This window comes from Dermacentor albipictus, chromosome 7, assembly GCF_038994185.2.
Source record: "Dermacentor albipictus isolate Rhodes 1998 colony chromosome 7, USDA_Dalb.pri_finalv2, whole genome shotgun sequence".
NCBI lineage: Eukaryota > Metazoa > Arthropoda > Arachnida > Ixodida > Ixodidae > Dermacentor > Dermacentor albipictus.
The window spans coordinates 21,909,652-21,933,167 of record NC_091827.1 but is presented as its reverse complement, the minus strand read 5'-3'; the positions used below and the strand labels follow the sequence as shown (position 1 = coordinate 21,933,167).

At 43.3% G+C, this 23,516-nt stretch overlaps 1 pseudogene; it reads left to right on the top strand.

The window, feature by feature from the left end:
- LOC135897540 (HEAT repeat-containing protein 5B-like) overlaps window positions 1-12,959 on the top strand; it is a 389,157-nt pseudogene extending 376,198 nt beyond the window's left edge.
- Window positions 12,960-23,516: the final 10,557 nt, after the last annotated feature.

Below are 23,516 nucleotides of genomic sequence, written 5' to 3'. Positions count from 1 at the left end.
TCGCAGATTTCAGCAAGCATTGTTTTGAGTAGTCATTAAAAATGGTCATGTGACTTGGGTATAAGAAAGCAATGCTGCCATGAAGTGTGACATCTGTGTCATATGGAAGTTTTGAAGTCATCTGAACTAATTGCTAATGAAATGCCCGTATTGTTGACGTTAACAGCCATTATCCCTGTAGCCACTATTTTCTAGCTCATGCAATGAGCTCACAAGTGCAATAATAGCAACTGTAAAATGTGAAAGTCATTAGAAAATAACCATTCTAAAGAAAAAAAATTTTCACTTGCTTTGCTCTAGTACACTATTCTCTTTTGGTGATGCAGAAACTGTCACTGGCCTAGGCAGTGCCACAAGTGTACTTGGTCTAGTTGACGCAATGTCATTGTGACTATCAGCTTTCTTGTGTAGATGAGGCAGTTCTGTGAACATTGACAGAGTTTCTGAGCCTTAAACACCATCAACCGTCTTCTTTTTGATAATAACTGCATGACACAGTTATCGCTATCTCTACATACCTCATTTAGTTATGCTAATAATCGTGCACCTTCACTTCACTGTGTGTCGTCATTTTTTGCATTCACCATCAAAAAATTCTCCATCTATGTCACACATGTTACATGATGGGCCCAGAATAAATATTGCTACTTATACGTGAGGAAAAAGTACAGGTTTCTGTGTAAGGCTTGATTTCTATGATGCTGTCAGCATGTCATTCACTCTGTTATACTACTGGTGGTTGTAATACTCTTTGACCAGCATGACATTTCCGGCTTCTCCTTCTCCTTTTTTCTTTCTTTTTTTTCCTTTTTCTTCTTGCTTCAAATTGAGGTCCAAGTTTTACAGCCCTATAAGAAAAAAAGAACTCTGGCGAGCGTCATAGAACACTAAATAATTTACTCTTATAGTCTTGTTTTTATGAACCAGGTTCAGTTTCTGTGCTACGTGGCGGATACATCATGACATCATGATATACTCATTTGTTTAAATCCACTTGTGAGCGCACCCAAAAAGAAGATACGTGGAGCACACTCATTGTATTTTTTATATGAGCAAAATCATCGTACGTAGCCTTATTGCTACACGATGTCAACAAATCTTGCTCTCTGTCACGACATCGAGAAGTCAGTGACACCTGGTGAGGTTCTTAGAAACCAACTTTATTATCAAATTAAGCTATCTCAGAAGTTTCCCAATCTTCACATTCACTAAGTGCCATAATTTACGTGCGAGAAGCGTGTAGTAGAATATATGCGACATTGAAAGTACATGCCAGTGTTCCTTTATTTATCGAGCTGTCGCTCTTGTTCGGTGTCCAGGCCCGCCTGTGGTGCGCAGTCTGCTGCCACGAATGCTGCTTCTGTGGAAGAACAGCTTTCCCCGTTCCACCAAGGAGCTCGAGTCCGAGAAAGTGCGGGGGGATGCGTTCACCTGGCAGGTGACCCTTGAAGTGCGTTCGGGGGCACTAAGTGGTAAGTGGGAATTCTCTTTTGGCACGCGTGTAGCAGTGTTTGCAAGATTTTACTTTCTTTAACAGTCGCCAATCGTAGCTCCAAAGCACTCCATTTTTTAGCGAGGAGTTGCTAAGCGATGATCACTTGCTCGGAAGTTTGTCTTTATGTTTTCATTGTTCCCAGATATCATTCTTATTATTTTTTTATTCTATAGCATTGAATTACCTTCTACATTGGCGAGTCAATGGTCAGAATGTGAAAAGGAAAAACTAAGTCCGATCTTTTCTTTTTCTTCCTTTTTTTTGATGTATGGTATCAGATCTCAGTATTGTGCTTTGCCTGGAGGAGCAGCTTTCATGCACCCAGATGGCTCACTAATAAGCTCTGTTTTATCCTCTCTTTTGATATAAAATAGGGATGTGGCATTGAACTTAGGCAGAGTGTGTGGAGAAATTTTACCTGCACAATTTACTGGCTATTCACATCACGAAAAATAATGTCACTAGGGCTCCAAAGAACTAATTAAACTTACCAACTTTCTCGCTGAGTTATCGACCTCGGTTTGTAGTGCAGTAAAATATCATTACTTCGACCTTCATTAACTTGCAAAAATAGAATAATTCGAACTTGCCCTTTGGTCCCAGCAGGCGTATGCATCATTTAGTGACATCAAACTCTTGTTAATTCGGATGTATTTGGCTGCACACCGGTTAATTCGGGCAACCCTCGGAGCGCAGAGCACCCCAATTGTGTTATGCGAAAATGCAAAAGCAGCACTCTTCCCTAAAAATATAAATTATGGGGTTTTACGTGCCAAAACCACTTTCTGATTATGAGGCATGCCGTAGTGAGGACTCCGGAAATTTTGACCACCTGGGGTTCTTTAACGTGCACCTAAATCTAAGTACACGGGTGTTTTCGCATTTCGCTCCCATCGAAATGCGGCCGCCGTGGCCGGGATTCGATCCCGCGACCTCGTGCTCAGCAGCCCAACACCATAGCCACTGAGCAACCACGGCGGGTAGCACTCTTCCCTGAACTCTTCATGTGTATTTGCGCATTTATACATTCACTGCTGCACGTGACACGAAGTTCGCCTCGTGCATGTGCCAATACTACCATGGCACGCACACTGGCATCAAATCCGTGGAAACATCGCGATAGATGGACAATCTGTTGCCAACCAGCTCACTTGCAAAAAAGTAATCAGGGTGTGTGCACGTTAGTGAAAAGCATGTCTATACGAATGAAGGCTTGGGTCTTGCGCCAGCGCCAAACGGGCTGCACTGCTAAGGAAGTCGCGAGGCCCTCGCCGCTGCAAGCACTGATCAGTGACGAAGTGTTGAGAACTGCCGCTTCACTAATTCTATGTGAACCAGAAGCAAAGATTGTGAATTTATTCATTAAATGAAAGTGGATTGGGGTAGCAAGCATTTATTTAGTGTTTTCAGATACCCTCAATAATTTGACACTGTGATAATTCGTCCGCTTTTCTTCTTTATTTCTTCTTTTTTCTTCGCTTTTCTGTTCCATGAGATCCGACTTAGCCAAGGCTCTATTGTAGTTCCTTTTCTCTATTCATTTCAATGCAACCATTCTTTCTTTTCCATCCTGCAAGCTATGGCAAGCTTCCTGAGACATTGTAAGGAGCTGGCTTCTGATGACATCGTGCGAAGAATATTGTCTCCTGTCGAGTCTGCATTGCTCATGCTATCCGGGTAAGACATGACGTGAAAGTCATTTTTGGCCGTTGCATGGGGCTGACTTGTCTAGCTGCACTTTGTGCAGTAGTTAAGTCATTGTTATGCTAGTGAGGCAGTCCTGGAATGAATGTGTTAAGGAACAACGAACCATTGAAACATATTACTCGTTTAGGTTCTGGGCAACCAAATTCAAAGTAAAATTTTAAAGATAGTAACTAACGAGAGATCATCATCGTGTCAGTATTTTCAGCCTAAACATATTCATCATAAAAGAAGTGTCACCTCATCGTTCAGGTGCACTGCATACAATGCAGGCAAGAGGAATGAAAGAAAATGTAGGGACTAGGGAAAACTAAGAAAGCAAACTACATAATTTGTTTATAAGCATCTCGGAATCAGCAATGTTTGTAATAATGTCAAGAAGACCATTAAATGCAATAGCTTGTGGCAGAGTGGGTGAACTAGACAAGACTTATTGAAATGAAATAATTATGGGACTTCCATCTTGTGTTCTGTCTTGCACTTTGCTTAGGATTGGCCCCACAATCAAGTCATATGGCCAGCACTTGAAGGCCAGTGCTGCCATGGTGCGACTGCGCCTCTACGAGACCATGTCCTTGCTGCCAGCACAGTCATATGAAAGTGAGCATGTCCACCTTTCTGCCCATTGCTGCCCATACAACTTGGACACATTTGCATGGTCCCCTTGTCTGTGCTTCATACATCCATTAATTTGTCTGTTTATGCATGTATTCAGTGCTATATCAATCAAACCAGCAGTGTTTGGCCTGAGTGAGGCTATAAAAGCATTATGGTACAAAGCACATGTAAAGATGAGGGTAATGCTTCTGGTCTGATTAAGTGACACAATCACAGATGCTAATGATCAGCCTGCTGTACGGATATGGCATTTTTCACATGACCTGTCTTAAAACAAAGAAACCCTCAACCTCTTCATGGAAAGCATTGAGTAATGTGTCTTGTGCCGTAGGATTATATATAGAATAGTGTCCCCTAATCTCTCAAGGAAGGAAGCTCAACCTGATCTATGGGCTGGTGGAGAGGATGGCATCTTGTTGGCCATTGCACACCATAAAATCGCTGAAGGCTGATTAGTACAACACGCAGCTGGCACAACAGAATTGTTGTTGCAAACGATGCAATCAGGTCAAAATAAGAGTGGCATATTAATGAAAATTGCTTCGTTAACAAATGTTCAAGCATAGTTTAGCTTCCATATGCAAGCCTTTTTCACCAAACTCACAAAGCATCTCCTAACATATGTCAGCAACACAGTTCCATTTGGTATCTTGCTTTTACATTGGGAATGTCGTCCAGTTGACAGCTTCGGCAACAACCGAAGTGCTGTTGCAGAAGACGTATTCAGGTTAGAAAATAAAATCAGCGTGCCCATCAAAATTGCGTTGTGAACTATCGAAGGATCTCTCAGCTTGCATGCGGAAGCCTTTTTTTTTTTAAACTAAACTCGCAAAGCGTCTTTTTGTAACGTGTGTCGCGAACAGAAACATCTTCGGTGGGTGTTCCGCTATCGTTTTGCTGTGTCGCCCGTCCAGTTTGGCGGCGTGTCCAGCCAGTCGCGTCCCACTTGCAGGCAGCTACAACAACCTGCTACGGCTGCTGGTGGCCGAGTTCACGTTGACAGAGAACCAGGCCAACACGACGACGTCACTGCTGCGCAGCCTGTGCCACTCAGACGACAGCGTCATCTTGGGCACCTGGCTCCAGGAGACTGACCACAAGGCCATCGAGGACCAGGTGGGACGACATCCCTTAGAAGGGCTGACTGTCGGAATGGGGTCTTGCATTATAACTATACTCGTGGAAGACTTTCTGTGGCAATGAAGGAGATTCGTTAAAACAGACGTTTGGGCGAGTTGGTAAGACATATTTGAAACAAAACAGCGCGGTATTCACAGGGACAAGAAGGGAGAAGTGACACGGACGAGCGCTGACTTACAACTGAAGTTACAACTGAACTTACCTGATGTCGGTGCTCGTTCATGTCGTTTCTCCCTTCTTGTCCCTGTGAATAATGCGCTGTTTTGTTTTTAAAAAATGAAGCAGAAGCTACTAGGGCAGAGCTTCTGCACATCTGTTAATGCACCAAGTGTCCGGCAGCATTCGACAGCACTTTTGATTGCTTGGAAAAGATACTGGAATCAGCCTAGCTCCCACACACGGTGGTTTAGCATTTGACCAAACGCGGAAGAGAAAAGCCGTAAACTAAGTCGTATTGAACACTCAGTGGTGTACAGCCAACATTCCAATGTTTCTGGCTTCCTATGGACCTCGGAGTGTTCCAGAAAGTTTGCCAGCTTCAATGAGTGACAGCACATTATTGGGCAAGTCCAGGTCCAGAACGATTGGGAGGTCTAGCAAAATTAACTCAAATTGAAACACAAATAGATATTAGCTGAGCTTCTGGAGAAAAGGGTCTAAAGGATTACCTTGTCTCCCTCTTTGTTCATGTTTAATGTTTGCTCTTGCTGTTCCTGTGTTCCTTTGACTGCATACACATTTTGCCACCACTAGGGCTTCACCATTTACTTACCCATTCATTTGCTGCTGGCTCATTGTTGACAGATTTCTCGCCAATTCATTCAACTTAATACAGTCGTCCGATTTTTCGGACACGCCCGATAATTTGGACGCCTTTGCAGCACAGCCATGTATCCCATAGGGCCAATGTATAATAACGTGTGAAATTTTCGGATGCCAAAACCCATCTCCGTCCGATATTCCGCACTCTTTGCCGTGACCGCAGGTTCGAAACGGCATTAACCGAAACCACCGCCGCCGTTTTGATTATCTCGCAGCATCGAAGTAGCACTCCCGCATGCAGATCCTCTGCCCACCGCAGCAGCAAAGCTACGCCCAGCTGCTTCGATGTTCGCTACCAAGCTTTTGTTTTTCATTTAAAGAATTCGCCACTGTCAGCAACGGCGCCGACTCCGCCTTTGTATTTCTTCTAGTTGCAGAAAACACGGCAAGGGTCAAGCGTTGCGCAATGCCGGTTTTCTAAAGTCAGCTTCGCCGCAACACAGCGGGGTTACGCAGTGAAGCATACGCAATTTATTGCGGTGAAGCCTATTAAATGTTGGAAGGGGGCCACCGTCACGGGACACAGTATGTGGCCCTTAATTATGCACACTTGTGCCTGCCATCTCCCGTCACGTTACAAGCACTGATACGCATAATAATCGTAGTGGCAGGCTTATAGGTCTATTTCAGATGTGCCTGTAGTGATTTGAGCCCTTGGGGGTAGTAAAAGGCATGTATTCATGTTTCCGGACTCCCTGATTTTCATGCGTTCTTATGGCCCCTAGGGTGTCCAAAAAATCGGACGTTGACTCTATTGACCTGCTTGTTCTTGCACTTGTTTATACCCCTAATTATTTTTTTCTGGCTTTCTCGTGGAATTTATTTGTTTTGAATTGCAGTTGAAGTTCGCATATTTAGTGACGCACCTTGTTCTTAACTTCACAGGCACTTGTGCACATCATGCATGGCACAATTTTGTCAAAGTATTGAGGCTACCACACAAAATATAAGCATGCTATCATTAGGCTGCATACTAGAATCCCTGCAGAACTTTGTTTGCTCTAAAGTGTCAAACATTGAGAGGAACAGTGCTCAGGAACACTGTTCAGTTGTCTCAGTGGAACCGTGTTCCTTAACTTCGGCACATGACTTGCATCTTGTAACAAGGCCGATCACCACATTGCGTCAGTTGTGAAGTATCCTCGAAACTTTTGCCATACTGTACATACAAGAATTACGTGCTTAGAATTTGAACATATATGTGACACTTTAAGAAAAACCTTTTGCAAATGTGATTCTTAGAGAACTGCTTATAGGCACCAGATGGATAAAGCAAGCTCTTTAGACAAAATGTTTGAAGCTGGTAAATAATTCTGAAGAAAGATGACTAAGCTAGATGATTACTTTTCAGAATGTCTACTCTTCGACTTCACCCGCTATACCCGTAAGTAAAACGCAAACAGCAAACAAGAGGTGCTGTATTCTGCAGACAAAGAATTGGAGTGATTATGATAGTCAACTACTTGGCATCCATAGGTTGACAAGTTTGTGCTCTTAAAACTCACTGTTGCCTCCAACTACAGTGGAACCCCAGTTACACGTCCCACGATTTTACAACATCCCAGTTCTATACCATACCTTACCATACCTATACCATCCCATACCTCAAAGCTTAGCGTCCATAACACGTACGGCGGCTCCTGTGTCCCCTATGTATTATATTTTGAGTAGATTAGCTATCAAAAGATACCGTATCCAAGATCAGTAAACTGCCAGATAGAAAAAAAAGGTTTCTCAAAGATTTGCCGCTGTGTGACCTGCGCCGTCCATGTCTACGTTCGCACCACCGTCTCTTTCTCGGTGTTCCAAGCGCTAAGCCATTCCAACGACTATTCAACGTCTAAACTGTTCCAACGTCTAAGCGCACAGCGGCCATCTTAAGCGTCCTTCTATTTCTCACGAAGACGTCAAAGTAGACAGCTCCGCGAAGACAGCACTGAAGTCAAAAACTATGCAGGCTACTTTTCTGTCTAAAGAATATGGCGGATGAGCAGGGCCCCATATGAGGGCCCTTGGAAACTCAATGGTAAGGTCGTTCGCGCACAAGAAAACGTAGACACGCTTTCCTACGTCCTTAAAGTAAGTCACATTGTGCTTTTCGTGGGTTCGCATGCGCTAATACTTAAAATGCCGAAATAATGTGTGGTTTTCTAAACTTTTTTGTCGCCGCGAGGTGGCGTCACGTCGCAGAAGTCTTCCAGACGGCATCGAAGCTGTCTCGGCTGTCTCCTTCACTGACCACATAGACTGCATCCGATGCTGGCCACAACTGGAACACGCGTCTAGCTTTCTGTCCTTCCACTCTCCCGTGGTGGCGGTGCCGTCTAAACGTCACGTGTGTGTAGTTTACTCCTCTCGAATGTGTATAAAAAAAGCGGAAAGACAAGCTTTCGTTCTCCATTTTGAATTTCACTTCTCTTCTGTCGTAAAGAAAGGCCGCGTATAGCCCGGACTCCCAAGACGCAACGCGTCTACGAGCTAACCAGTTTGTAAGAACTAAACCAATTTTAACAATGGCTTGTTGGCTATTAGCAACCACAAAAGCTTCGACCGGTGCGTGGTATTCACGTGTAAGGGCACATTAGGGCGTATACGCCGTTGAACACACAGAAAAGCGATTGGAAAATTAGCATATGGAACATCAGCGCCTTTTTCAAATAATTTCCTTTGTTGTTAAACGCCCGCCTTTCCCGTCTTTCACTATATGCTAGAGGTGTTTGAGTGCTTTGAACTTTCCACATTGATGTATATCTATTATTATTGCGAAATCATTATATCATCATCATCATCATCATTTTTATTTTCACCACTCGATACAAGGTGAAAAAAGGGAGAGCCGGAATAAAAGCCGAAAATTCTTCGGCTTGACAAAGCTCCGGTCTCCCAGATAGGCACGGTAGCGGCTCGTGTAGCAATACAATCACTCATGAAGTGTAGATACAAGACTATTTTTACACAGAAATACATAGACATCTTCGTGTTATTACATAGAAACTAGTTATAATACAGTAGTGTCAGATAACTCCTAGTATACAATTACAATCTGTTATCTTGCGTTTTATTACTTAACACAGACTCCGTCGCATATATCATAAGAAGGCAAAAACAATGTATACATATATATATACATAATTACATACACATACATAAATAAATATAACAAATTTCACAGCAGTGTACAATAAACACTAGTTACCATCAGGAAATGTTCTTTCTTTTTTCGAAATTAGTTTACATACTTGCAAATACATATGTGCGTCCAGGTTAAAAAACAGAAAAAAAAAGATAATCTGCATATAGACTGCTGCTTTCGTGACAGACACCACGGCAATGTAGCCCAGGGCGTCGTCACATCCTCGATTTTTTTTTTCCGCGAAGACATTCTTTACAGCATCCAGTTTACAACCCAAACCCTGCCACGAGGTCCGGGCGCAATCACTACCGCGGAAAACCTGGATTGTAGGAATAATAGTTACAAGTGTGAACGTATAAACGCAACGAAAGTACATGGTAAGTTTTGCGGAACTGTTAGAGCTGTTAACAATACACATCTATAAGAACAAATCCAATATTTTAGTTTTGTTTAGAGATAGGACATCAACATTTTGTTGGTTGAAATAGTTAAGTAGGGAAGGTAGTGTGTGTTTAAGGCGTTGGCAGCCGTAATTAGTACGTGAGAAAGGAATGTGCCATAGTGCCTGGTGACGATATGAATATGTACTTCTATTTTGTTGTAGAGTTGCCAGGGTTAGGAATGAGTCGAGTTTTCCCAGCACAGCATTTCTATAGCTTAGTAACGTTTTGAATTTATATATGTCACGGGCTCTGATGATTCTGTTTTGTTGGAAAAGCTCTTGCGTATGCTCGAAAAAAGAAACGTTCGCTATCGCCCGAATTGCTTTCTTTTGAAGTATTTCGAGCATTTGAGTATTTTGCGCTGTAGTGTTACCCCATATAAGTAAACAGTAACTGACGTGTGAATGGAAAAGAGCATGATAAATAAGGCGTTTAACTTTAAAGGGTAGTGCACTTCGATTCCGATTTAACACACCAACAACTTTTCGTACCTTTGAGCAAACATGACTGACGTGTTCATTCCAGGACATATGCGCTGTGAATATTACACCTAGGGTTTTTATGGATGACGAAATGTTAATTTTATACGGACCCAACACAATACTATCTGGCAATGTAGTGGAACTTCCCGGAGCATGAAAAATAACACATTTTGTTTTGGTTTCATTGAGGATGAGGCCATTTGCCTTAGACCAGGCTTGAAGTCCATAACAAACGGAGCTTGCTATAGGCGTTATTTCTTTTAAATCTTTACCGGTAAAGAAAACAGAACAATCATCTGCATACACGACAAATTTACACATATCGCTCACTTGTACAATATCATTTATGTAATATAGGAAAAGTATTGGGCCAAGGATGCTACCTTGGGGCACACCCGCTGTCAAAGGTTTCGTCTGCGACCTGTACTCATTAATTTCAACAAACTGATGTCGGCTTTCTAAATAAGACCGGATAAGTTCAAGTGCGATTCCTCGGAAGCCATATTTTTCCAGCTTTATCAGCAGCAATTTGTGGTTGACCCTATCAAAGGCTTTGCTGAAGTCTAAGTATAACCCTAAAGTCAGAAATTTTTTTTCGATGTTCTCTAGAATTAGCTCCTTCTGTATGCTTAAAGCAGTTTCCGTAGACCGCTTTTTCTTAAACCCGTGCTGACAGTCGGTGAGCAGGCTATGTTTTCGCGAAAAACTATCAATACGAAAGTTGACAATTTTTTCGAGTCCCTTTGATAGCACAGGAAGTATAGATACAGGCCGATAATTGCCAATATTATTTTTGTCACCTCCTTTGTGAACAACGATTACTCTCGCTACCTGCATATTACGCGGGAAAACTCCGGTTGACAGCGAAATATTAAAAATGTGCGTTATTGCAGGTGCAAGTAAGTCCATGACGTACTTAATTGGCCCAATTTCTAAATCATCTACGTCTCGACTGTGGCTATTTTTCAGGGATGAAAATGTTGTAATCACCTCAGGGATGCTAGTAGGCCTTAGGAATAAAGATTCTCTTAATGACTCTGCATGCGTTGTATCTTGAATGTCGTGATCTACGCACCCTACTTTAAGAAAAAAATTGTTGAAATAGTTCGCAAGTTCTGTACCACCTACATAAGTGCCATCAATGTTCAACGTATCTGTTCGTGTATCGACTGACTTCCGATTTAGTGTTTCGTTTATTTTTTTCCATACTTTATCACTTCTGCGCATGCAATCATTATTAAATATACGGCTGTAGTAGTCATTTTTCGCCTTTTCTTTTTCTTTGTTCAGTTTATTCCGAAACTGTTTATATTCTTTCCATTTTGACAAGTCCTTCGACTTGATGAAAGACTGATAAAGCTTATTTTTCTGGTTGATTTGCCTAATGATTTCTTTCGAAATCCATGGCTTGCGCGACTTTCTTCGACTCCGATAGTTTTCAAGCGGGAATGATTTGAAGTACAGCGTTTTGAGTTTGCTCATAAACTTATCATATGACTCGTTGGCACCTTCAATAGCAAAAATATCGCTCCAGTTCATTTCGCGCACTGCTTCTCTGAATTTATCTAGTGTTTGCGCCGATATCTTGCGGTACGTTGTCTTTTCAGTGCACGTGCTTTTAACGGTGCCTTTACGCTCTAGAAAAAGGAATATAGGCATATGATCGCTGATATCATAACTTATGACTCCCGATGTCGTGCTATCGATAGTCGAATTTATTATGAAAGTGTCTAGTAATGATGATGTAGTGACGGTTACACGTGTCGGGGATCTGATAATGCTGCAGAAGTCATTGCACTCGAGGATAGATAAAAATTGCACAGTAGTTGCTGAATTAGTCAGCATGTCAATGTTGAAATCCCCGCCCAGTATAAGCAGATAGCCGCTTTCATTTACGTATGACAGAAGGTTATCTAAAAACTGTGTAGCAATACGTATCAATATGTATCACGAGGACCAAAAGTCGGCGTTGTCCATAACGAATGGTAAAAAAGGTCAACATTGGGGACGTCATCAACGCCTTGTATGACCTCAGCGGTAATAAAATATTGAAGTTGGAATAAGTTAGAGTAACGTGACTCAAGGTGGAGTAAAGTGAATTAAGGTGAATTAAAGTGCATGAAGGTCAATTAAAGTGAAAGAAGTGAATTAAAGTGGATTAAGGGATTAAGGTTGGTACAAATTAGAGAAAAGTGTATTAGGGATTTACATATAAGAAAAAAGTTGATTAAGGTGTATTAAGATTGATACATATTAGAACAACGTGGATTGAGGTACCGTTGTAAGGCTTTCGCATTTGAATCACGTAAGCATACATATACTTAAGTGGCTGTCAATTTTTGTGTGTGTTATTGCTTTCATGTAGGGGCTAAAATCATTTAACTTGGACCCAATGTCAACTTACCACAGAGGCTCTATACAACGATCTCCTGATGATGACGCGGTTTAAGAAGGGATTTCCGCCAGAATTATTGTGGAGGCAATATCGGAAAGTACATGCAGGTCAATATTTAGGTGCTTGCTAACGAAGACATGTCTATCAAAATTAATGGGAACCCTCCAGGTGAAGCTTTTCTCACAAACATTGGCCATATAGCTCCTCGCGAAAGAAAGCTTTGACAAATCTTAATTCTGAACATACTGTTAGCGGCGACTCCTATAAAAATTTCGTTCGGTCGGTAACGCCTCTAACCACCTGCCAAAACATGATCAATTACATCTTCTAACTGAGGCATTGGGTAAATGTCCTGTGGGCTAACACTGAACCATATGAGCACCATTAGCGGGCGTGCAAAGCAGCGTTACTAAGCAAGTGCTTCCTCTCCAAGCTCTGTTGTTATTACAGCTGTACTTCGTGCTTTCCATCTGCCCGCGTGTTACAAGATGTGTGTTATACAAGCTACGTCTACTAGGCGAATCACCAGTGCCAAACCAGGAGAAAAAATCAGTGGTGCCGCAACATTCATGTGGGGAAGGATTAGCAGCGAAGCCGTTTAGTCTCTATACATGGGCTGCATACATTTTTTTTCATATGGCACCAGACCGATGCAAGAGCCACCGCGGTCACTGCACCTCCCGTGCATCTGCCGCAACCGCTGCTGCAGCCTCGCCAGCGCCTCTGACACGCGTCACGTTATAACCACAAAAGCGCAGGCCACGTGCGCAGGCACCTTCGCCAAGACATTTCCTCCTCTCACCCTGCCCGTCTCCATTACTGCAGCGCTCTCGCCACATTCGCTCTCCACTCTCCCTTACCCGTCTCCGTTCCTGTCCACGCGCCGTGTCCCCGATACGGACGTAAGCCGCCCAGCGTACACCTCACCCCTCCCTGAGAACGCATGCGGGGGTGCATATCGGGGCTACGAGTAAACAGCTTCGCGGTAAAAAGACAAAAAAGTTAGCTTCATACCCTACGCCCAAGTGCCTGAAATGCGATAGCATTATCAGGCTCGGCCCACACACGCATTTGAATGTGCTGCTTCCATGATAGGCTCCCGTTTCAAACCTCATTTAAGCTCTTGCAAGCTAGGTACATATTGTGCACTAGTTTGTGATCGGCAGACGAAGTCACAACTTCTGATTACGCCTTAATTGCACTGGATTGCCCCAATTCAATAAGCGAGCGAGACGACCCACTATTCCCAGTAACTTAGGTTTAAAAAAATGTGAAAAAGTCATCAACGATCAATGTCACTGTAAGCGAATAGCCTGAACAAACGAACGAATAAATTATTGTATCCTTTGCCGAGCCGACATCGACCAACAACACACCACGAAAATGGGCGAAAGTGGCAAAGAAAGCTATTCGCTTTGAAAAGCTTATACAATTTCTTGGATACAAGGCAAGTTTTTTTAAGGAATCATTTCCAGCATCGTCGCAGCTTACTCGGCAGGACAACCGTCATGCCAAATTGGTCAAGCGTAGGCGAATAAAGTTTCGGTTTGAAAACGCAAATGTCATTGAACTGCTTTCTAGTGAAAAAATGACCACGGAATGAGGGAAATGGACCCCAATTTTACACAAATGGTATTTAATTGCTTCCCAGTGAAACAATAACCGCAGAATCGCAGCAGTGGAAACCAGTGTGAAGGAAGAAACATCGAGCACCAATAGCTGTAGCTCCCTAAACTGTCCGGTTGGTTTTGTTCCCGCAAATGTTCGATGCGTTGAAACCACTGCAACAGAAAAAGAAAACAAACACTTCAACACCCAGTTTTCCTTATTAATAACAGAAACGTCAAATTAAATGCGAAAGTAAACATAAACACTTCATATGAAGACTGGCGTCTATATACGTCGAGTCAAGCTACATTTGTAAGAATAGCTGAAACGTCTAATTTAGCATTCTGTAGGTAAACGCAAGAACACAAGAAAACCAGGTAATGTTTCGCTTGCATAATTTGGTAACGTGTTCTCGCCCTCCAACAATAACACTTGGTTCAACGCAAGAGTATGCACCAGAAAGCTTGTAGTTGGACGTAAAAATGAGGCCTAGCTTTCAGTGGTTCTACACTGTAACGCAGTTTGGTTGATAATAAGTGCCAAATGTTTATTAGAAATACAGACAAATGAATATGTATGTGAGCAGAAGACAGGATATTAGATATAAATAAAACTGAACACATGCCTATTATAAGACCTGGCCATTCTTTAATAAACTCTCTCAAATTAAAGAGTAATGCAGCACCACTGGTGCATTGTGACCCCTTCGTTACAAAGTCGAACACTTCAAGAATATTCATACTTCTAAGTGAAGCTACCTGGAAATTACTAGTATACGTGCCACCACAAATTGATTAAATGTCACCTCCTTTTTGGAGTGATCCTGCTCGATAGGATTACCCCTTTCTGTAGATGTAGTTTGTTTCGTGTTTGATTGTTATATTGAACATACACTTGGTGCGGTGCTCTTTCAAAGAGCAGCTGGCGTGTCAATGGACAACTTCCGATTCGTCTTCGACTTGTATATCAGTTTAACTTTAGTTCAATATCAAGTGCCAGCTGTATATCTCATTGGCGGGAAGAAATTAACTAGAGTACAAATCAAAGATCAAAAACTATTTTAGAAACACAGCACCAATGGTGTACGGGCAATCGCAACTGGAGTTAATTTTATCTAGTTCAATCAATTATCAAAAGAAAAGAATCAAAGGAGAAAAAGATCTGTGGCAAAAATGAAATAGACTCAGCATCGTTGCGGCATGAGTTCTGGGTCTGCTCTGCTCTTTGCGACCTTCTACGACTTAACTAAACGGCGTACCTTGCCCCCTTCGCTCACTCTAGCCAATCATTTCGCGCAGAGCTGGACCCCACACTGGCATAGCGGGGACCCGCCGTGGTTGCTCAGTGGCTATAGTGTTGGGCTGCTGAGCACGAGGTCGTGGGATCGAATCCCGGCCACGGCGGCCGCATTTCGATGGGGGCTAAATGCGAATACACCCGTGTGCTTAGATTTAGGTGCACGTTAAAGAACCCCAGGTGGTCAAAATTTCCGGAGTGATTGCCGGCGAGTGATTGCCTCTGTGCACTATAGCGACGGCAATTACACACAACGTGCTCAGAGGAATACTAACGACCACATTCATCACGCTTTACCTTCACGGCATCCCCAATGTTAAAAGCAAAATACTTTATAAAGTCCCACTTATAGCTATCGCCGCCATTTATTTATTCACTGTCGTGCGCACACACACACATGTGTGTGTGTGTGTGTGTGTGGGTGTGGGTGTGTGTGTGTGTGTGTGTGTGTGTGTAAACAAGAACGGTGACAGTGAATCTACAGCCCAGACACTGAGCGAACTTGTTCTGCAACCCATACGACGTGGCACCCTCAAAGAGGAAATGCTTGCCGGGAAGGTGAGCCTAGACTTGACTGTTATAGACCAACTGCAAAGGCACATTATGCAACAGAATGAAATAATGAGAAATTCGGTCCAAGCTCCTAACAGATAAAAATCAGCACGAGATATTGTTGAACCGGATATTTTTGGAGGAAACTCGCAAAGTGCGCACTACTGGCTGTGGTTTTTCGAGTACGCCTGTGACAAGAATATGTGGCACTCCGACGACACAAAGATTTCGAATATGCGCCGCTATTTGGGCGCTATGGCCAGAAAATGGTATGATGTGTAGCTCATGGATCATGGACAAACATGTTGGGACTGTGGAAACGCCACTTTTGAGGCGCTTTTGAAGGCAATGCTGTAGAAAGATAGGATGCTGCACTGCTGTTCAGATATACATATGGCTCTCTGCTTTGGTACTGTCTTGAGACGCGTCGCCTATTCTGCGTAACCCAAGTTGTTGTCTCCTGCAGTCGTAGCTTTGATAGCGCAAGGGTTGTGTATCGAGATCCGTAGTCATGTCTAGCTCAAAGTCCGAAAGCATTTGATGAACTTCTGAACTTTCTACAGACCTCAGCGCCAAGAATTACATTGAGAAGACAGCCAAGTGGAAGAACAGAGCAAGTCGATTCTTGTAAGCTAAGTGAGCATATTGTGTCGTTACCGTCATATTAATGGGAAGATAGCTTCATAAACAAACCTCTGAGAAGCGTCAGTCTTGACTGTAAGGTTGGTGAAGAACCAATTACCCCAGTTCACGACAAACTACTTCCACATAATCTGACTACCGTGGATCACTAGCTCCAGAAAAGGAGCTTCAGTGTGGCAGAGTATTTGGTGTCGGCAAACTTACTGTATGCCCCTATTAAGGTAGATGGCATTGAAGTGAAGGCTCTCATTGGCAGTGGGGCTAGGTAACAATTATCAACATGACTCGAGTGTAAGCCGGTCGTCTGCACGTTGGCAGAACGTTGAGTGTCCAAGCCTACGATGGGTCAGTGAACATGCATAGCGAATGAGTTACCCTGGCTATTGAATCCCAAGGACATCCTATTACCAATGAGATACTGGCACTTCCCAATGTCGCTTAGGATTTTCTTTTGTCCCACCCAGACATGAAAAAACTTAAGATAAATCTCTATTGGGATGATAACGTAATGACCCAAGATACCATCAGAACAGAAGATCCTGGCCAAGAACCTAGTGTATCAAAGCTGACTTTTCACTAGGAAGGCATTAAGACAAAGTACCCAGAGCTTACATGCATGGGGAGCTATCCTCCTGCGATGAAATCACAGGCCGATCCTTTCGAGCTCCCAGACAAAACAGTGGTCTGTTGAGCGCCCTATAGTATGTCCAGAGATAAAAAGCTGTGGCTTAAAAAAAGAGTTGCAAGAAATCTTGGACGCAGGTATTATCTCACCTTCTGTACTCCCATTTGCTTCTCCTATAACTATTGCACCAAAAGAAGACGCGACGTTCCACCTCTGCACAGACTACCGGGCTCTCAATCGTCAAACTGAATGATAGCTTATGGAATGCCGACAATCGACGACATCACTGACGAAACAGGTAGTTGCCGTTGTTTTTCACGAATAGATATCAGCAAGGGCTTTTGGCAGATTTCACTAAGCGAAGAAACGAAAAAGTACACCGCGTTTATAACCCCATTTGACTTGTTTGAGTACAACCGCCTACCATTTGGTTAGAAAAACTCCCCGGCGTGGTTTCAGAAGATTATGACCGACATTCTGAAACCTTACTTGGGCACATTTTGCAATGTGTACATCGACATCATCATCTACTCAAAGACAAAGAAAGAGCACCGTAGTCCTCTTTCAAAGGTTCTTCACGCTCTCAGTCTTGCCCAACTCAAATTGAACTTCAAGAAAAGTGCGTTCTTTCAAGATAAAGTAGTATTTCTTGGTAGGGTGTTTGATGGACACACTAAAAGCACTAAGCAAGAATAGATAGACAGAACCTCCAAGCTCGTAAAGCCTTATTACGTGCACTCCCTGCACGTTTTTCTTGGCCTAGCAGGACACTTCAACGTGTTTATCAAAGACTATGTACTAAGAACAAGGTGCCTCACACTTTCAATTCAGAAACATGTGCCTTTTCAATGGGACGAGGAGTGTGAATGTGTCTATTGTGAGCTTGTAAAACAGATATTTCCGGACCTCTACGTGCGAATACCGGATTTTTCTCTGCCTTTCATGTTAAACATGGACGCATCACGCCATGCTACCGGTGCAGTTCTACACCAGAAACCCTCTAAACAAGCTGGTCAAACCAAGCACCATGTTGTAGGGTACTATAGCTGTACCCTGAAACCTGCTGAAATCAATTACTCTACTACAAAAAAGGAAGCTCTGACCGTCTTAAAACTGGGCAGTACTTCCGTACTTACCTGGAAGGTGCCAAAGTCATACTTTTCACTGACCATCAAGCACTGACTGAACTTCTTAGCGTGGCCGAGCCAAGAGGCCGCGTCGCTAGATGGGTCAACTATCCGCAAAAATTTCATTTTGTAATTTCACACCGCCCTGGCCCGCTCCTCACTGACACTGACGCATTATCAAGATTACTTGTACACTAATCAAGCAAGAATTTAGAGGCAATCAATCATATTAAGCTGTGGGAAGGTACAGAAGAGCTCCAGTTTATCAATGGAAAGTATCACGTACCACCAACTATGGTTCAAAGAATTCTTCACCTGTACCATGACACTACTAGATCGGGCGGACGCGATGGCTTCTGGCGCACTTATAAGAAATTGCTCATAATATTCACATGGCCAGGCATGAAAAAACGACATCAGCCATTGCATTCGCACATGTCACCTCTGCCTGGGGAACAAAGTTAAATTCAAGCAATCGACAGACGCTATGACAAACCCTGAATATTCAAGCGTCCCGTTCGAAGTAATTCATTTGGAGTTCGCGGGGCTGAAAAATAAGGGGGAAAGAGTCAAGCGAACGCAAATTTTCTTGCGCTCCATAGATGAGTGCACAAGGACGATTGCTGCTAAAGCTGGTGAAGAAGACGCAAACAGCATAATATCGCTCCTTAAGGCTGAAAGTTTTAAACGCACAATAAGGACGCTAGTCTGCGACAATGGGCCGGCTTTCCGGAGGGCCATGTTATCAAAGTGGGCACAGGAGCACGGGATAATGATCAAGTATTATTCTCCATACCACCAGGCAGCAAATGGCCTAGCGGAACGTGACATACAAGACGTCAAACAGTATCTGAAGATGTATCCAGACTTTGCCGGTGTCTGGAAGTGCTGTCTCGAGGCAGCTGTGAAACATCACAACCGATCGTACACCACTGGTTTAGGCTGCAGTCCTCATTTTGCCACTTTGGGTACAGTGCCCATAGTTCCTGCAGATCGTAAGCTAGGCCTCCTAGAGAACCTCGAACTCACTGAAGTAAGTAAAACTGCCAAAGAACAGGAGGTCTACAAGCGCCGCATGAATGGAACCTTTGATAAAAGGCACAGTAGCGAGATACCGGCCGGACATACAACCTCGACACAACGTCCTTGTAAGGAAAGGAGTTCTACCTTCTTATTCTAAATTTTTCGGACCATTTTAAGTAATACCACATGTCCGATCGCACAAGTTTCTAGGCGTCATATTCGACAAAGACTTATCATGGAGCCCTCACGTATCATACTTGCAAAAAACGGTTGACAGGCATCTGCCACCTGTTCAAGTTTTTCACTGGCAAGACTTGGGGAATGTTGACAAGTGCCATGTTGCAACTGTACAGGGAGCCTTTTCTAGGCTTTCTGCAGTACAGCTTGCCAGCAATAACCAACCCTGGTAAAACGCATCTACGTACAATACAAAGTGCTCAAGCTCAAGCGCTCCGGATCTGTCTGGGCCTGCCTCAGAGTGCATCAACAGCGGCTACGATAGCAATGGCTGGAGACCTCTTTCTGAATACCCACATTGAAATTGAAGTGCTCAGGACCCATATAAGGCATCTAACCAGTACTCCTCGTCACCACTTAGCCTCTCTACCTGCGGACAGACTTCGCACACCTTCCAGCCAAACAATTACCGCACATGATGAATCATTGCCAACTTGTTTCACTCCGGCTGCGAGACCTTCGGTTCCTCCATGGTCCCTCGCTCAGCCGAAAATTTTCACAATACCTGGCATCCCGAAAAAAACTGGTCTCTCATCACCAGCCCTTGAACAGCTCACGCTACTATTTCTGTACGAGAACTACAGCGATTATACACATATCTACACTGATGGATCTGCCTTGCCAAACAGCTCCGCGGCGGCAATCGGGATACCAGCGACAGTCACAACAATCAAATTTAAGACGACTCACGCGACAACGTCGACGGCAGCAGAGCTCGCAGCAATATTTAGTGCCCTTCACTACATTGAAAATGAACAGCCACACAAGTGGACGATATTCTGTGATTCTAAGGCGGCACTGCAGTCACTACTGTCACCTTTACGACGCCGACCGCACGAACAGCTAATATATTAAATTACAGAGACGTTACACCATATAAGTGATGCGGGCCATAAAATAACTTTCCAATGACTTCCAAGTCACTGCGGGATTATCGTCAGTGAACGGGCCGATAGAGCTGCCCGTTAAGCCCATACTGAGGAGCACCACGTACCCATTCCACTTTCCAGAACTGACGCAGCACGGAAGCTCCGCCTGCTTGCTCGGCAGTACACCATGTCACAATGGAATGACCCTCTTTTAAGAAATACGCGACTGTACTCACTCGATCCAAAAGTCTTCGAGCGCCATCACAGCTTCGCCATGGAGACGCCACGCTTTCGCATCGACTGTGGCTGCGTGTTGCATTTAGCAAAGCCTATGCGTTCCGCATAGGGATGACCGACACCCCAACCTGTGACCACTGCGGCCATGAAGAATCAATTGGCCATAATTTGTGCGCCTGCCCGCAGTACGGTCCTAAGAGGGAATGCCTTCGCCACGAACTTGATCAACTGGACGACCAACCGCTATCCGAAAAAAAAAATTCTACAACATCGAAGGGAGCTAACGTCACAGAAGAAGGCCGTATCTATTGCGCTTTTTGCGATCTAGCGGCCTTTGCGAACACTTAAACCGGAACGCCTTTCGTGTGTGTGTCTCCATGTGTGCGCGTTTCTTCTTTTTAGCGTTTTTCTCTCTGTCATTTTTCTAACCCCTATACCCCATCCCCAGAGTAGGATAGCAAACCAGAGACTCATATCTGGTTAACCTCCCTGCCTTTCCTCTCCATTCTCTCTCTCTCTCTCGGACCATTTCAAGTGTTTAAGACTGCGTCCCAGCATGGAATATTGAAGAACGTGTGGTACATTTGAGCCTCGAGTGCAACTGAGTACGCCTCTGTTGGAAACATATTCAAGTGTTACCCCAGGAGGTGCAATCAAAATAAGTCCGAAGAGCGAAGCGGTCTGCGCTGGATGAACGAAAGAAGACGACGAAGCGGGGTAGGGGAGAAGTGAGGAGGAAGAAGTTAGAATGAAATGGCGGAGGACACCCGTCTCACTGACAATGTATTTTCTACTGCCGTTCTAGTTAGGAACGCTACAACATAAATATATATATATATATATATATATATATATACAATCGCTATCACCACACAATTGTCGTTCCAAGCCATAGGAGGAGGTTTTGGCAGACAGGTTTCACCGAATATACGTCGTAATTTATTTTTCATCCCTTTCTATTTATTGCGGATATCCAGCAAAGACAAGCAATGTTCTTCAGGTCTGCTGCACATTGATCTTAGTATGCTCGCGTTGTTTAGAACGCGTATCCGCTTCACTAGCGGTCGCTGCACTTGATGATGAAGGCTTCATCCGCTTTGTTTAATCGCTTCTTTAGTTATCTGATACAGTGCTCTGCTGCCTTAGCAAGAGAACATTATATGTTTCATGCTTCATAAAACACTACAAACTAGAAATTACTCACCTGCAATCTTTTTCACACGTCTCCTTACGCATGAAAAAATTCGGTACTATGTCCCAGTTTTCGGACGTGGTAGCCAAGTAGTCTTGGCATTTCCCTAAAGTCAGATTGTAAAAGAACGCTACGAATGGACCACTGAGCCCAGCAAGAGGATTTTCAGTCATAGGTGCTCCGTCGTCGTCTCTACGATCGGAATTATTGAAGACGTTTACCGCAGGTCCTACACAATTTGTATTGCCTTGCCCTAAAATAGCAAAGAAGAAAGGTTACCAGTGCGACTTTACACAAAAATATCGCAAGCAACTTCAAAGATTTTGCAGCCTGAGCATGGCAGTACTAATCTCTAAGGTGTCAGTCGACGTACCATAGCGCACAGCATGAGGTCGCGCATTGCTCATGCATACTGATCATGATGGTACATATAGAACATAGACATGGACGGGGCAAATACCAGTTTCACGCATATGAACCCATCCATATCAGCATTCGTAGTCGAAGTTCATTGCTTATAATGCCGGAAATGCGATCATTTTTGATAGTTTTACATTTTGCCATTTTATTACCTTTGTTATCGTAAATTTTACATGTTGTCATTGTTTTGCATTATTAATTCTAGTCATCATGCACAGGGGGTCCAATTTCAGTTTCTAACTACGGCACCTTCTTCTGTATACACTTATAATGTAATTATCCCCATTTTTGTCTTTAATAAAACTGATTCTGATTCTGATTTGAAAGACGATTAGCTGCAAAATATAGTGTGGTGCATGAAACATTAGCCTAAGCAGTATTATCATGTGTGTAAGGCGAAAATGAATTAGTCCCAAGGTATTCTTGTGAATGCTTATCCGCAAATAGAAAAGAGGCCTGAGGAACGCTGGGGAAAAGGACATTTTTGGATTCTGCTGAAGAAATATATATAGAAGAAAAGAAATCCTAAATATGCAAGACATGTGCCTTTTTCGAGGTCATCCACGACTTTAAGTTGGAGCGAGTTGAAAATTGCCACACAGATTTTTTCGCAGAATAAGGTTAGCTGGTATGATAACAGTGCACAGCGAGAAAATAATTGCTTTGTAAATAGGAAGAAAGAATAAGTATTCGTCACTTATATTGCATATAGTGCTTGGATCATCTTAGCAAGCTTCCTGTTTCTACCTTTCCGCATTCCTTTAGAATTCTTAAGCAATTACTGTCAGGACAAAGGACATCAACTAAGTTCGTCATACTCGATCAAGCGCTTGTTGAATGCAATCGTGCGTACTCACTCTCAGTGTTCTCCTAATCATGAGGTCGGGGGATCAACTACCAGTTGTGGTGGCCGCATTTCGGTGGGGCCGAAATGCAAGAACGCTGGTGTCCCGGGCATTGGGGGCACGTTGAAGATCCCTAGATGGTAAAAATTATTCCGGAGTCCCTCAGTACGACATGCCTCACAATCTGATAGTGGTTTTTGCAGGTAAAACCCCAGACATTGCTTATTTTTTACTCATTCTCACTGAACTAGTACCATTTACTTCAAAGAATATAATAAACCATTTCAACAAATTGTGTAAAAGCAGTAAGAGATCAAACCGTAGGTCAAGTTTCACAGAAGGGCAGAATAAAATCGATTGCGTTTTTTTTTGTCTAAGGATAAGCGCTGCATAGTGAAGCATCTTTTTCTTTTTTTGTAACACGTTGCACATGAAGTCTTGGAGCGCCGAGGATTAGAATGGCCGTGGAGAATAGAACGCAGTGGAGGCTAGAGAGACTTCTTGCAATGGTCTCGTTCTCACTTGGATTCAGTTCGATGTCTTTTGGGCGCAATTATGTGCAAATTTTGTTTACGTAGGCTCAGTATTGAATGGAACAAGTTTGAATTCTT